The sequence below is a fragment of the Dermacentor variabilis genome, chromosome 8, assembly GCF_050947875.1.
Source record: "Dermacentor variabilis isolate Ectoservices chromosome 8, ASM5094787v1, whole genome shotgun sequence".
Lineage (NCBI taxonomy): Eukaryota > Metazoa > Arthropoda > Arachnida > Ixodida > Ixodidae > Dermacentor > Dermacentor variabilis.
In genome coordinates this window covers 168,577,072-168,589,672 of record NC_134575.1, presented here as the reverse complement: position 1 = coordinate 168,589,672, position 12,601 = coordinate 168,577,072, and the positions used below count along the sequence as shown (strand labels likewise).

At 46.1% G+C, this 12,601-nt stretch overlaps 1 protein-coding gene across 3 annotated transcripts in view; it reads left to right on the top strand.

Annotated features, from left to right (window-relative positions):
- Nucleotides 1-12,601, top strand: part of LOC142590718 (beta-hexosaminidase subunit alpha-like) — a 190,130-nt gene that overhangs the window by 48,134 nt on the left and 129,395 nt on the right. The window contains exon 2 of one of the 3 annotated variants that reach the window (XM_075703144.1): nucleotides 5,754-5,938. The exons of the other annotated variants lie outside the window; for them this stretch is intronic. The gene's annotated coding sequence lies outside the window, so the exon portion shown is untranslated. The remainder of the gene's footprint in view (nucleotides 1-5,753; nucleotides 5,939-12,601) is intronic. 3 annotated transcript variants of the gene reach the window in all.

Genomic DNA, 12,601 nt, shown 5'->3' with positions numbered 1-12,601 from the left:
ACTAACTAACAAAACAGAAAAAAAAAGTAGCGTATGTGCAGAGATGAATAACAGAACAATCAAAGAATATGACTCTCAATAGCATTTTCAAAACTAGAAGCTGCCATCACTTCATTAGGGAGCTCATTCCAATCGCTAATCGTGTTAGGAAAAAATGAATACTTAAACACATTGGTACGGCACTGATAAGCTCTAATTTTGTTAGCGTGGTCTCTCCTAGATGAAACGTAATGCGGCTCCTTGATGAACAGTGTTTTGTCGATACCAGTTTTACTTTTATATATATTGTAAAGGAATTTCAATCTTAGGATTTTCCTGCGTGAAGAAAGAGTTTTCCAACCCAACCCTTCCCTTATTCTGGATCCTCTGGTAGTAAAATTATAATTTCCTGTTACGAAGCGTGCTGCTTGCTTTTGGACGCGTTCTATTTTTTCTGTGAGGTTTATAGTGTATGGATCCCAGATAACGCATGCATATTCTAGAATAGGCCTGATGTTTGTTAAATACAAGGTTGCCTTCAGTGATGAAGGAGAATGCTTAAAATTTCGTCGGAAAAAGTGAAGAAGACGGTAAGCTTTCGCGCTAATTGAGTTAACATGATTAGTCCAGTCAAGCTTTTCAGAAAACGTAACTCCGAGGTACTGAACATCCTTAGCGGTACTGAGTGCAATATTATTTAGGCAATAGGTCCGTCCTTTTTCTTCGCTAAAAGAACAGGAGACACCCACGGACGTTTTGACGGCTGGATGATATCGTCGCGCAGCATTTCGTCGACTTGTTGTCTTATAGCTTCGCGTTCTCGCGTCGAAACTCGGTAGGGGCTCTGGCGGGGTGGTCGAGCGCACTATTCGGTTATTATGTGATGCTTTGCGACTGGTGTTTGTCGAATCCTCGATGACGTCGAAAAGTAGTCTTTGTATCGTCGAAGCAGACTTCTGAGCTGTTGCAGCTTAATCACAAGTAGATTTCGATTTATGTCGAAATCTGGCTCGGGAACTACGGTTGTCGGGGTAGATGTGGCAGAATCCAAGAGGACAGACACTTTGCTGGTCTCCAGAATTTCCTCGATGTATACGATCGTCGTGCCCTTGTTGATGTGCTTGAACTCCTGGCTTAAGTTTGTCAGCAACACTTTCGTGTTTCCTCCGCGCAGTCGAGCGATCCCTCTTGCGACGCAAATTTCACGGTCGAGCAGTAGACGTTGGTCGCCTTCGATGACGCCTTCTACGTCAGTGGGTGTTTCGGTGCCGACCGAAATAACAATGCTCGAGCGAGGCGGGATGCTCACTTGATCTTCGAGCAGACTCAAGGCGTGGTGACTACGAGGACTGTCCGGCGGCATCGCTTGATCTTCCGACAGCGTCATTGACTTCGACTTCAGGTCGATGATTGCGCCGTGTTGGTTCAGGAAGTCCTTGCCGACAATGACGTCCCGTGAACACTGTTGCAGGATAACGAAGGTGGCAGGGTAAGTCCGGTCGTGAATGGTAATTCTTGCCGTACAGATTCCAGTCGGCGTGATGAGGTGTCCTCCAGCGGTCCAAATTTGAGAGCCTTCCCATGCAGTTTTAACTTTCTTCAACTGAGCGGCGATGTGTCCACTCATGACAGAGTAATCGGCCCCTGTGTCCACTAAGGCGATTACCTCGCGACCGTCGAGAAGCACGTCGACGTCGGTGGTTCTTTGTCTGGCGTTGCAGTTAGGTCTTGGCGTCGGATCACGGCTTCGTCATGTTGAACTGAAGCTGGAACGTCGCGTCGTCAAGTCGTCTTTCGTCGGTTTAGTCTTGGCTTCCTGACTTCGTAGGGGTGGCGGCGTGTCGTTATTATGTCGTCGAGATGGTCTCTTCGGCTTCATCGTCGGCGGCGGAGAATCTTCGTCTGTTCGACCAACAGCAACCGCACCTCCATGGGTTGCTGCTTTTAGTTTTCCGGATAAGGGCTTGGTGACCGGCCCCGGGCTGGGCCAGTTTATGGTCGGCGCGGCGGCGACAGGTAGCGGCCTGGTGATGGTGAACGGGAATGTTGTCGACGGCTCCACTAAGTGGCGGCGAGGTAGTCGGCGATATCGCGAGGTCGTTCGCCAAGCTGTGGTCTCGGCGCGTTAACGGCGAACGCTTGGAGTTCCATCTCCCGCTATGGGCATCGACGGTAGATGTGCCTGGCTTCTCCGCAGTGATAGCAAAGCGGACGGTGGTCGGGGGCGCGCCGAACGTCAGTCTTCCTTGGAATGCTGCGTGGGGTTTCGGGTTGGCTTGCTGGCCGAGGGGGTGGTGGCGGACGACGGAACTGTGTCGTCACTGGGCCCTGCCGTGGGCGCGGAGGGGGGAAATAACGGTGGGCTACAGCAGCGTATGTCATCGCTTGCGGCTGAGGCTGCGGCGATTCAGGGGCTACTCCGAGTTGTTGTTCGAGCTCCTCATGGACGACGTCGGCACTTGAAGCCGCTTGAGGCTGTGAAGTAGGCAAGATATTGCGTAGTTCTTCGCGCACAATGGCCCTGATGGTCTCTTGGAGATCACTGGAGCCCAGTGTTTGGATGGCGCAGTGAGGCGGTTATATTGCCTAGTGCGCATTTCTGAAGATTTCTCATTCGTCGTAGCCTCTGTCAGGAACTCAGCTACGGTCTTCGGTGGATTTCGGATTAGTCCGGCGAAAAGTTCTTGCTTTACGCCTGGCATCAAGAAACGCACTTTTTTCTGTTGGGACATTTCCGGGTCGGCGTGCTGGAAAAGACGGGTCATCTCTTCTGTGAAGGTGGCGATGGTCTCATTGGGTAGTTGGCCTCGGGTTTCCAGCAGAACTTCGGCCCTTTCCTTTCGGACAACGCTCGTGAACGTCCTCAGGAAGTCCTCGCGGCATCTTCCAAGGAGAAGTACACATGTCCTAGCTTATCCTCAGAGGTCCACTTGTTTAAAGTCGAAATCCTTTCGAAGGTTTCGAGCCAGGTTTCTGGATCCTCCGACGTAGCTCCTCGGAAGGTAGGGGACTCTCTGAATTGTTGAAGTACGATGGGTGACACTGGGGCTGCCATTGTGGTTGTCTTGGCCACAAACTTCTTGGTCTTCTCAGATAGAAGTCCGTGCTACGGGGACAGCTGTTGTAGAAGGCGCCTTGCTCGATGATCCGGGACTACGTTGGTGCACTGTTTTGCGGTCGGGGCTTGGATCACGGCTTGTCGTGGGCGTCCGGTACATGGACGAAAAGCACCTCCACCAGATGTCACGTGGTAGTGACGTTAAAGAACACAGCAGCAATACTGTGAAAGACAAAACTAGCATTTATTGGGCGAACCTGTACCCACAAAAACAGGCTACACTTAAAGCACAACGATAGCGGCGGACATAGTCGGCGATCGTCGAAAATCTTATCAGCGGGTCAAGCGCGTCGGCTTTTATACATCGGTCGTCGAATGTTCCAGAGGAATCGCTGGGATTCGCGTGCCTTCCACAAAGTTCTGCATTATTCGTGTCGCGCACACATGCAATCAGATGACACAAGGCTCGGTCAAAGACAGAGGATGGAAGCATCGATAACATTCCACAAACTTCCGATACATGCCGGCGCGTCCTGCGATTTGCAATATCATTTGTTAGGCGGTGAAACGTGTCGCCCGATAATGACAAACAAGTACACGTGTCAATATGAAGCAATGACAATGCTCAACCCTCTCGTTGGTTACAATGGCGTGCAACAACGGCTCAAGGAAACACTACTCGCTGTGTGTTGTGTACAACGCAGACAAAGAGCAGTAGTGCACGCAAGGTAACAATTGCCATCAACTCAATGCTCTCGTATTGCACTATGCGTTGAAGAAATCACACATGCGCAGTAAGCATTACGGCTAATTAACGTCAATCAAAACAAACAAGACAGAAAGCTTCAGTTAGATCGACTCGCAGTCCGTGGGATCCGCATAATTTTTTAGACAATGAATTTATATGCTTATGAATGGTGCTCAATAGTGCAATATTTGCATTCGCAGTGAGAAAATGCGGCTGTCGCACGCACGACAGAATTTATTTAGACGGCTTCCATTCCATAGCCATTATATCATTGCCACTTCCGTGGGATTGTAGTCGTCAAAATGGGATACAAGGGACAGGGAAATCCGGAGGTTGACGAACGGCAAGAAGGCAGAAGCTTGCACAATACCTCAGGCAAATAAAATGACTTTTTGAGCAGCGTGGTCAGGGGGGCATGCTATGGCTTCAGCATTTATTAAACATCCTCCAAGGTATGAACAGAGGCCGACAAAAAGGCAGGCATTTTGGGAAAGGTGAAACCGCTGGAAGTTTATAAATTTGACCTAAAAATAAGAAAGTTTAACGTTGGGAGGGTTGCCAAATTTTGGCACAAATAAAGGGGGTGTTCAAGCACTTCAGCTGAAACGCGATGGTGCGAAATAAGGCGACAATGTCAGCAAAGTGTTGAAGAGATGTCAAGTGCGTAGGTCCTGTGGTTGACGCCAGCGCCCGGCAGCTGTCAGGCGACTGCAAGTATAAGCGAGGTGCCTGGTTGCCATTCGTTACATGCTGATTCGGGTCTGAAATACTGGACGCGGGCTCCATCACATTAAATACACTGCACTCTAGGGTGTCATTCTTCGACGAACGGTACAGATTCTCGCGCAATGAGGATGGGCAATTCGTTTCATGTGCCGACTGTCACCCTGCTTGAACTGCCAACATTCCTTGCCCTCCGTAGTTGCTTAGATATTATTGGGTTCCGCTGCTAATCGCGAGGTCGCGGCATCGAATCTCAGCCACGGCAGCCGTATTTCAATGGATGTGTGAATACGAAAACACCCGTGTACTAAGGTTTAGGCGCACGTTAAAGAACTCCAAGTGGTCCAAATTATTCCCGAATCCCCCACTACAGCGTGCCTCATAATGAGATCGTCGTTTTGGCACCTAAACCCCCTAATTTATTATGTAACACTCTTTAAGAATGCCCTTGCCAGTTGCAACACCCATGAACAGAAGTAAGTGTCAGGAGTTGGGCGCGAGGTGTTTGAGTATGTCAGTAGCCTTTATGGCACTCGACAAATGCTAGTCTACATTGCGGCTATATTATATAGGCGGAACGGCAACATGGTACACAATATGAAAAACAGACCAATCCCACTTATACTACTGCACAATAATTTTAAACTGTGGTCTTCCTTCACACACGTTAATAAATGTGACAGGAAACTACTTTGGGAACTAACTGCAAGTACTGTATATGTCATACCCTAGGGTGTACTTGACCTGCTGGCCACTAAATGTGACGGAATATTGCAAGCAGCTTTTGCCATAGCATGCTAACAGACGACGACACAGAGACAGTTTCCTCAATCCTTGTGTCGTGGCTTTTACGTCTAGGTGCAAAACCAACTTATCCGTGTATATATCTTATTACTTAACCACATTTCGATTTTCAGCTGCTGTGGTAGCCCATGAGTCCGAGTAGCAAAGTCGCTGGGAAAATAATTAGGGGCACCTTAACAAAATTGATAGGTAGACATCAAAAGCCGCCCATGGCGGCGTCTCTCGTAGACACTGTGCGATGTTGGCACGTTAAGAATGTGGGCTGACTGAAGAAAGGCTGCCATGGAGGCTTCTGATGGTTACCCGAGTTTGTTTACCCCGTACCATGAAAAAAAGAAAGGAACTGTATCAAAAGCCCACAATCAATCATCGCTCATCACGACTACATGCTCTTAGGATGATATTGGATTGGATTGGAGCGAACTTGATTTATTCCTGCAGTTGGGCGCTCGCGCTCCCCGACGAGGGCCTACATCATCTACGAAGTCACCATTACTCGGCGCGGATCTCCGCTCGCCGTTGCCGGCTCACTGGGTCCGTGCCTTTCGAGCGACTCGAGGACCTGCTGGACGGGCCAGAGCTGATCGTATCGGTCGTAGCTCTTCGCGGCTGCCTCGAGCCGCGCTGTGAGCGTTCTTGATTTTGCTTCTTCTGAATATTTAACGCAGTCCCACAAAATGATGATAAGGCTCCTGCTTTCACCTTGTTCTCGTTTTGCTCATCGACCTGAATTTATATCTCAAGTCTTCCACCTCGCTTTCTAAGGACGATAAGTCATTTCCAGGTGGCAAGCGGTTACGCTTTATGAAGAAGACTGATAACGCCGGTGGGACAAGGATTGTGGCGAAGTTGAATGCGCAGAGATAGCTCCTAACTATTTTATTTTTGTTTTGTTGACGTGTCACGCGTCACTGCGGGAAGTTTGAAAAGTTCAAGGTCAGTACGCCACGTGGTGGCACTCACGCGAACTAAACCCTTGTGTCCAGAAAAGCTGGATACGATCGAGTATGAAGCAGCTACATGGCAATGTACTTACTTTACTCAGTTTCGTCTTAAAATTTGTGCATAGGCAATGAAACACAGTTTAGCTTATTTATATTATTTATTTTATATTATTTATTTATCTTATTTACTTCTATTTAGACGGAGATCCAGCTTTTCACATCTATTCGTGGTATATAAATTTAAAAAAAATATTTTCACGTTCGTAACATACCAGCGTACAATAAAAACCAGTTTGAAAAGCAAATATGTCCCATAGCTTTATTCGTATCTCAGAAGGATAAGTCCTGGCGGAATGGCATGGTAGTGTAGTCGAAATAAAAATGCCTATATGGGTGCATTTGTTGGGTTTTCCGATTCGATGTTATTTTAAGAAAGTTAGGCGCGGGCAGCAGAATAGACACACATAGCGGCGATACTGTGGTACGTATCTTGTGCACTTGGAAGGTATTTCGGAAGTTAATAATGGATGCTTTATTAAGGGAAATTTGCTTTGCCGCTTCACCCTCCACTTGGTGGGTGCTGGATGCTCTTTTGCCGGTTATATCCGACGTTTTATGTGCAGACGTGATTCCAAAGAGAAAAAGATGACAATCAAGTGCTAGTGCTTGTGCGCAATATTGCCATCCACCCTCCTTCCTCAGATATACATCAACCTGGACAACTTTGTTGTGTGGTGCTGCTGGATATACACCCAAACAGACAATTTTATCACTGCGTATAGTGCCCGAACAGACAACTTCGTCAACGGAGTATTTGCTACTGGGCATGTGCCAGTGTCTATGACAACAATGTGGGCGAATCCTTCAGGTCACTCAGTAAATGCCCAAATGCACAAGCAGAATAAGAGGGTAGAACCGAAATCGGCATTTCAAAACTGAAAAAAAATAATCCCGCAGAACCTCTATAACGATGAATGTCGACAATAGTGTGAATAGCACTGATGCAATTCAGCAGCGCACCATATTGCCAACGCCTAAACGTGAATGCGCCCGTGCTCCTTTCTCGCGCACCTCCTTTCTCCTTCCTATGCATACGCTGCGCCATCTGGACGAGCTACCATAAAACACGCTCGTAGCATGGGTTCAATTCCCTCAAGCATGAGATAATTTTAGCGGACCAGTGTGCTCATTATAAAGTGGTGCGTGGAGACGTTATCCAAGGTAACGTCAAAGAGGTTCGTTGTAAAGCGCTGCACAACTACTTGCACATATCCAGTGATCTAATTAAATATCAAAGGGGTTCATTGAAGAGCAGCACAGATGGAGTGGTACATACACAGTGCTCTAAGTCGGCGTCGAAGAGGTACATTTAAGAGCTCTACGTCGCCACTGCCATATGTGCCGCATCACCAGTGGCCATGTCGGCGTCAACGAGGTCGTCCGTTGAAGAGTGGCACATAGGTACACAGTACACAGGGACACAAGTTGGCCTGGTGGTTGGTTTCGAATTCTGTTTACTCAGCAGTATGATGTTTAGCATTACAAGATGGATTACTCAGTGATCTATGAGGGTGGGAAAAAGGTCAGAGGCTTACATAGATAGGCAGTAAGCACGCGGAAGGTATGTGAAGTAGAATGCGAATCGCATTCAAAGTCGATGACAGAGAAGTCTCCTCGTTCTCCTCCCCTAGTGATATAGCGCAACCCACTCTGGGGGATCATGAATATGGCGGTATGGTATGGTATGAATAACTTCAGTGGGTCCTGAAGGTCAACCCTAGGTTGACGCGGGCCGCTCGCAGGCTGGGACTGTCAGGCCGAGCCCTTCAGCCACATCGCGGGTCTTCTGTACTGCCCGTAATTGGTCAGAGAGTGATTCACTGTCTAGCATTTGCCGCCACCATTCTTGTTCCTTGTTACAGTCTGTGAAGACTGTGAAGGCAGTCGGTAAATTTGGCGGTGAAAAAACTGTTATCAATTTTATTAACTTAAACTGTCTTCTGTTACACATAGGGATGATCAATTATCTAAGTATTCGATAAAGAGAAGTTGGCAACAGAAGGAGCCGAGTATGCAGAAAGAGAAAAAAAAAACGCCAACGCGGGCACTTGAGTGCTGAGCTTCATAAAACTCTAGATGTGAGGATGCTATCGTAAACATCAGCGAAGCTTCGCGTATCAACGATTTAACACAGATGCGTGGGATTCGTCGATTTTTTACATAAGCTTCAACTGTCCATCAGTTGCAAGAGGAAGTACTAGTCTTCTTGCAGCTTAAGAAATAAGATCCCGTCAACTGTATCTACAGCTCTGAGAAATCATCCTAGGACTGAAGCGTCTACTGAACGTGTATGTTCCGGCATCTAGTAATGTAGCAGGCATCTAAAGATGTTGACAGTTCGAAACAGCTAACAAATGTATCTCGTTGATGATGATTATGATGATGATAATGAAGCATCAATGAAGCACAAAACCGCTATGGAGGATAGGCCACAAATGGCGTGGTAATAAGATTGACAAATAAATAGCCAATAAATAAATAATACAACAAAAAGGAAAATAAATGAATAGTCCAAGATGAAAAATAAACTGCTAATAATTGAGATAAAGTAGGATAGTATGATAGCCAGGCTTGCCTAAATAGGAGTAGTAACAAGAACTTATTATTGAAATAAATGAAGTGGAGATATACTTGAACATGATTAAGTTAAATGTTCAACAATAGTATTAGTAATATCTTAACGGAGAATTCGTGTTCTTGCTTTTCGAATTTTCTTAATTGAACGAGAAGTAGATCAATCATGGAAGCTACGAAATATGAATAAGGCAGTCTTTTTGTGCCCATAGCCAATTATAAATGGCTAGGCCAACGTTTGTGTGGGCGTAACCTAATACAGCTGCGCCAAGGGAGAGTATCCCAGTACTTCTTAAAGACAGTGCTAGATTTCGAAGCGAAATTTCTACACATCGATTTAGATGAGTAGAAAACCGCCGACATGATAAGAAGAAAAATCCTCGATGGATTCATGCTCATTGCAAAGGTGGCATAAAGGGGCCACCACAAGACCACATCTGTGCACGTAAAAATTAAGTAGAGCGACAAGTTGGGCTAGTTGGTGGAAGTTCATCTTGTAATGCGATAATGGTTATTGCGCTATAAACACGCGGACAACACAAGTAGAAATGAACAGGACGAACGCAGTGACAACTTAATTTTATTGCGTGAAATACGACACAAACACACAAACACACACACACACACACACACACACACACACATATATATATATATATATATATATATATATATATATATATATATATATATAAACTTGCTTGTGGATTCGCCAGTACGATTCCGGTGCACTGGTGCGCCTGCGCAGCAATTTCCTACTGAAGGAAAATCTGAATAAAAAAGCGCTCCGCATGTCAAACAATTCTCTACGGTGACGCTTCTAAAACACTTGTGATACATCACAAGAGCTGTCTACTCGCGTGATGTTCTGAACAAGAAGATACATTCGTTTACTTACGTGCGAAGGTATATGCGAGAGTACTTCGGGGAGTTGGTGGCACAAACGGCACGAATGTGCCATAGCGTCCGATGTTGACGTGCGATCGCATGTGAAACCTCAACTGTACGAAACTACCACGAATCCAAAAAAACAAAGATTCGAAACCGAAATTTGTGTCATTCTTTATTGCATGAATGAGTACATCGTGGTTTACATAACTCATGCACTTAGCAAGCGATTTCTATAACTTAATAATAACTCATCACATTCATAAAGCCATAAGGTATGCGATTTTAAAAGACAAAGCTTAAGGTGACCTGTACTTGCTTTCAGCTCTTTCAATAGTAACTGCGCTGGCGACATTGACCAGTAGCAACATGGCGGCGCCCTAGAGGTTCCCACTTTTTCGGTCCAGCTTTTCCTCTAGAGTTGGTATACTAACTCTGTGGGCTCCAACACAACTCCGCAGACGGCTTTTGCGGATGGCGCGCGACTTGGCGAACGTTCTGCGCATGCTCCGAAGATAGCAGCCGACGGCGCGCGCGTTGAAGTATAGAGGGGAGGGCATCTCGGCTGGCGCAGCAGAACCGACGTAGCGTGACTGACCGCGAACGACGCTCGCCCGCGCGCCGATAACGTCGGACTATGAACGTGCCTTCAGTAAATACTTTGTTGGCAACGGACATTAAGCTGATCGGTCTATAATTTTTCAAGTCCTTGGCGTCCCCTTTCTTATGGATTAGGATTATGTTAGCGTTCTTCCAAGATTCCGGTACGCAAGAGGTAATGAGGCATTGCGTATACAGGGTGGCCAGTTTTCTAAAACAATCTGCCCACCATCGTTTAACAAATCTGCTGTTACCTGATCCTCCACAGCTGCCTTGCCCATTTGCATAGAACAGAATTAGTGGTATTGAAATGTAAAAGTGGACCCCCGAGATGGCGAAATGGCTTTGGCGTTGCATTGTTAAGCCCGATGGCTCTGGATCGAATCCCGGCCATGGCTGCTACACTTCGATGGGGGCTAAATGAAAAGACCTGCTGTTTCGCGTACATTGTGTGAAGATATTACAGAGCCTTAGATCTTCAAAATATTCCGTAGTCCCCCAGTACGGCATGCCTCATAATCATATTGTGATTTTCGCACGTAATAGCGCAGATTTTAATTTAAAATTAAAGGTAAGGCAAATGAAAGGTTCAGTTTTACTCATGACTTGACGTGACACACGCGTGTAGATATGGTGTGCGAGAACGCAAACAGAGCTCTATGTTGCCTCAGGGGCAGCCTGTGCGGTGCGGACCCTCAAATTAAACGTGTAGCATATAACAACCCTATGAACCATGTTATAGGACACATGAGATAGTTTGGGACCTTCAAACGTTAGCAAATTTCCGTAACCGATTAATGTTCAGCTACGAGCTGCTAGGGTTATCTTAACAAAGATCGCAGCTGTCATTCCACTAATAAATTATGACTGCTCGGAAACCTTTCCGCTTTGAAATCAACGACAATATTTTACTCAGATAAATTCGTGTTGCTCATTATTTTTAATTAAATTAAAATCTATGCGCAGTTCACGGAGCTAAAGTGCGATAGGCGAAAGCCTACCTTTGAATGCTTTTGTCTGAACTGTTCAGCAAACGCACGCAGCCACAGCCACGTGGCTGCAAGGTTTGTCGCCAGCGTGCGCTCACCCCCGCGCTCGTGCCCGCTCGCACAGCGCCTCCTCTCCCGGCTCCCCTTGCCGGTGGTAACCGCTGTCCACCACGGATTGCGCCCGGCCAATCATGAGCCACTCAAGGCTTACGCCTTAATATTACCGGTTGAGAATTCTTCAAGCTTTATCCAAGTGGGCTCTTCAGGCTGCGGCATAGCATGCAAAATGGCTCAAGTTCTTCCTTTATTCAATACCAGTAACAAACACATCATATGTAATTATAGACCGATTTCTTTGACATCTGATTCGTGAAAATGCTAGGACACATCATTTACAAACACATTATGGAATGCCTTGAGTCACATAAATTACTATATCATGTCAAGCATGGCTTCAGACGTGGATTCAGAACATTAACACAGCCAGATGAAATTGCACATGGCATTTGTGTTAACCTCGATGCAGGCAACCAAATTGATGCAATCCTAATTGACTTTTCAAAAGCATTCCATAACGTGATTAATAGAAAATTAACGTATAAACTTGACGTCACCCTCAATAATCTTCGCCTTGTCAGCGGGATTTCTAGTTTTCTTCCTTATCGATGTTAATTTGTGTCCTCTAACCGAGCTAATTCCAGGATAGCATAGGTAGCGTCGGAGGTGCCACAAGGTTCAGTGTTGGGTCTGTTGCTTTTCTTGATCTTTATAAATCATTTGCCTCGTCACATAACCTCAAGTTTACGTTTGTGTGCTGATGACTGGGTATCATATAATAAAATTTCCTGCCTTTCTGACCATTTAGAGCTTCAAAAATCGCTTTCTCATTTTCGCTCCTAGTTCGCTACCTGGAAAATGACAAATACCCTCCGCAAAATCATTGTTATGACTTTCACTAATAACACCATGTCTTCCGTTTTTTTTCTTACAAAATTGATAATTGCCCCATTCAGCCTGTACCAAGGCACACCCTGTATGCCTTGGTTCAAACACATAGATTTCATAACCTCGAAGGCACTGAAAAAATTAGGCTATCTGCGCCGCACATTCACCACGGCCCCAAGGGGTACTAAACTACTGATGTGTAAATCTCTAACCCGACCTTTACTACAATATGCTTCTGCTGTCTGGAATTCGCACAAGCAATGCGACAATAATCATATCGAGGCTATCC